We start from the raw sequence: 4228 nt of genomic DNA, 5'->3' as shown, positions 1-4228 counted from the left end.
GAGAGGAGAATGGAGGAGAAGCGATTGCAGCATGGCCATCCCCCCTGGGGGGGGGGTGATTTCTCACTTTCTGTCTCTCTGTCTCTCTATGTCTTTCTGGCGAGCACACACACCCTATAGAAAAAACCTCTCCAAAAAAAAAAATTACTCTTTATTAATCTCCATATTAAGCTTAACTATTGCAATAAACTGTGATTATTAGCATTTTTATAGAATTCTTTTATCAACTCTAATAAGAGTCTCTTATTCTTTGTATTATAGTTCTAATTTGAAAATGAAAAAAAGTACTGACTATGCAAATTACATTATTCAGAACTGAAGTCTATCTACTCATATACTTTTTTTCTTTCTCCTACTCTTCAATTTTTTTTTTTTTTGGCTTTTTCCATAGGTTTATACTTTCACCAGAAACAGACAAAGAGGGAAAGTGAGAAATCATCCCTTCAGAGGAGATGGCCACACTGCAATCCCTTCTTTTTCACTCTCTTCTTGGGATTTTGGTCATGCACACACCTGCGTCCAGTTTAATTTTCAAGTCACTGGGTCTGGAATTCAAAACACGGTTGGCCATGTGGGAATCCAGTGTCTTAACAACCATGTTACCTGCTGGCCCCTTAACTTTTTATTCTATTATCTTCAGTTTACACAGAGCTTCACTACAATGAATAATCATTAATTTTGAACCATACTTTTAAAACTTTAACTTGTGGATGGAAGAAGTAAGTATGTAAGGCCAAATAGATTCCATTGCCAGCTTCCATACACATTCATAAAGCACATTTGTTTATTCTGTTTCATTTTATTAAAATACCAGCTACCACTTTTGTGGCCTGTAAAGACTGAAACATGCTTGAATATGAATGGACACACCCATTACTTCTTTAATGGTATTACTTGACATCTATGATATCAAAAATTGCCATATTGGGGGCCAGCAGGTGGCATGGTGGTTAAGGGCACTGGACTCCCACATGGCTGACCGTGGTTTGAGTCCTGGACCTGGAGGCTTGCTTTCTCATTTTCCTTCTCTTTCTCGCTCTCTCTGTGTCTCTCTCTGGAAATATTAAATTAATAAATAAATAAATAAAGTTAAATAAAATAATCTTAAAAAAAAGTTTCCAGACTGTACTCTACTAGCCATACACACCAGTTTGGGACTGAATCCACTCTACTGTGTCTTGGAGAAGTTCTAATTTGAAAATGAAAAAAAGTACTGACTATGCAAATTACATTATTCAGAACTGAAGTCTATCTACTCATATACTTTTTTTCTTTCTCCTGCTCTTCAATTTTTTTTTTTTTTTGGCTTTTTCCATAGGTTTATACTTTCACCAGAAACAGACAAAGAGGGAAAGTGAGAAATCATCCCTTCAGAGGAGATGGCCACACTGCAATCCCTTCTTTTTCACTCTCTTCTTGGGATTTTGGTCATGCACACACCTGCGTCCAGTTTAATTTTCAAGTCACTGGGTCTGGAATTCAAAACACGGTTGGCCATGTGGGAATCCAGTGTCTTAACAACCATGTTACCTGCTGGCCCCTTAACTTTTTATTCTATTATCTTCAGTTTACACAGAGCTTCACTACAATGAATAATCATTAATTTTGAACCATACTTTTAAAACTTTAACTTGTGGATGGAAGAAGTAAGTATGTAAGGCCAAATAGATTCCATTGCCAGCTTCCATACACATTCATAAAGCACATTTGTTTATTCTGTTTCATTTTATTAAAATACCAGCTACCACTTTTGTGGCCTGTAAAGACTGAAACATGCTTGAATATGAATGGACACACCCATTACTTCTTTAATGGTATTACTTGACATCTATGATATCAAAAATTGCCATATTGGGGGCCAGCAGGTGGCATGGTGGTTAAGGGCACTGGACTCCCACATGGCTGACCGTGGTTTGAGTCCTGGACCTGGAGGCTTGCTTTCTCATTTTCCTTCTCTTTCTCGCTCTCTCTGTGTCTCTCTCTGGAAATATTAAATTAATAAATAAATAAATAAAGTTAAATAAAATAATCTTAAAAAAAAGTTTCCAGACTGTACTCTACTAGCCATACACACCAGTTTGGGACTGAATCCACTCTACTGTGTATTGGAGAAGGGAGCTCAGCAGTGACTTAGGAAAGTGAAGACACAGACCTGCTCCATTGTTTATAGGATGAGAGAGGTTAGGGAGGCAAAATGAGTCACATTTTGATTTAGTTCCAGAATTACGGCTGTAAGAATCAGCAGTTTAGGGGTCAGCCCATGGCATGTTTGTTTTTTTGAGAGAGATTTTTGCTATAGGGCCTGTGCAACAGAAAGAAAGAAATCATTCCCCTGGTGTGGTGGGGGGCGGGGGATGGCCGTGTTTTAATCCCTTCTCTTCCATTATGCTCTTGCAATTTTGGGTATGCATGCACATGTGCCTGGCATGAGTTTTAAGCCACTGGATCTGGTCCATGTAGACAAGGTTGGCTACACGGGAGTCCAGTGACATAACCATTACACTATCAGCTGATCCCCATGGCATGGTTTGTTTGTTTATCTATTTTAATTTGACCACAGAGGGACAGAGCAAGAGTGAGAGCGAGAGCGATAGCGAGAGAGAGAGAGAGAGAGAGAGAGAAGGAGGGAAAGTGAGGAAGAAGCCTCCAGGTCCGGGACTCAAACCGTGGTCAGCCATGTGGAAGTCCAGTGCCTTTAACCACCACGTCACCTGTCGGCTCCCCTATAGCATGGTTTTTAAGGTGACAGAATACCACATACTGACTATGCAGTTTCAAGTACCAGACCCAGAAGCTTGAAAAACACACTGGATACATGCATGGCCAAAAATTTCTAAAGGAGGGAGAAATGGAGGAGAAAGGATTGCGTCATGACTATGCCCCATGGACGAGGGGTCTTTCTCACTTTCTTGTTCTCTGTCTCTGTCTCCCTCCAGAGAGCACACTTGCCCTCTGGCAAAATAAAACAACACAAACAAAACAAAAAAATAGTTACAAAACACCCATTTTGTTCAAAGACGGCTTTCTTCATCTGTTACAAGGCCCAGGTTAGGGACATCTAGTACCTGCACAAGAAATGTATTTGTTGGGGTTATTAGGTGGTGTGGTGGTTAAGGTGTTGGATTCTCACGTGGTCGACCATGGTTGAGTACTTGAAAATCTCACTGGGCAAAAGTGTGTGTGCATGTCCAAAATCCTGAGAGGAGAATGGAGGAGAAGGGATTGCAGTGTGGCCATCCCCCCTGTGGGGAGATTTCTCACTTTCCCTCTCAGTGTTTCTCTCTCCCTCTGGTGAGCGCACATGCCCTAAGGCCAAAACCTTCAAAAAAAAAAAAAAAAAGAGGAATATATTTATCGGGCTTGAACCTTCCTCATTCCTCGTTTTCTATTTCATGCCATGAACACTGTGGCACTGGATATTATTTTCTTAACTTATAGATCCTGTTTTATTTCTAGTGTCCACACTACCTAGAGCTAAATTTCTTATATTGGTTTGTCCCCAAAGTCACAATGCATTTTTGCATAGAAAAACATTGAAAAATACATAATGACTTTATTTTTTTATTTTTATTTTTGTAGAGATTTTTGCTATAGGGTGCATACACTCAACAGAGAGACAGAAAGCGAGACGTCACCTCCCAGGGGAGATGGCCATGCCACAATTCCTTCTTCTCCATTCTCCTCTTGGGATTTTTGGCACGTGTGCACATGTGCTGGCTTGAGTTTTAAGCCACCAGTTCTGGGACTTGAACTGTGGTCGACTATGTGGGAGTTCAGTGACATAACCATTACACCATCTACCGGTTCCTATGTCATGACTTTTTTGACAACCCAGTGGAAACATGGAAAAGCAGGATTCTTGAGATGTTAATATTGTGTAAGTATGCATAATTTCCAGGATGAGAAATTAAATGTAAAATTGTGCAAATGATTTATCCATTCACATAGAGGGTTATTGCTTTGCCCCTTTGAGTTGCATCTCTATGCCAATTATTTCCATAGTCAAATGCCTAGATTTTGAAAACAATTGACTTATCTAGAAAGGAACTTTTTTGATGGCTTTATTTCATGACCAAATCATTCAAACAAATTGGCCTAGATTTGTTTTGGAAGCATATTTCTAATGACCAAAAAATACAATGTTTATTAAAGTACCATGTAAATATATATATATATATATATATATATACACACACACACACACACACACACATATATATATATATAT

This window comes from Tupaia chinensis, unplaced genomic scaffold (genome assembly GCF_000334495.1).
Source record: "Tupaia chinensis unplaced genomic scaffold, TupChi_1.0 Scaffold000350_1, whole genome shotgun sequence".
NCBI lineage: Eukaryota > Metazoa > Chordata > Mammalia > Scandentia > Tupaiidae > Tupaia > Tupaia belangeri.
The sequence above is the reverse complement of the archived record's forward strand: the minus strand, read 5'-3'. Positions refer to the sequence as shown.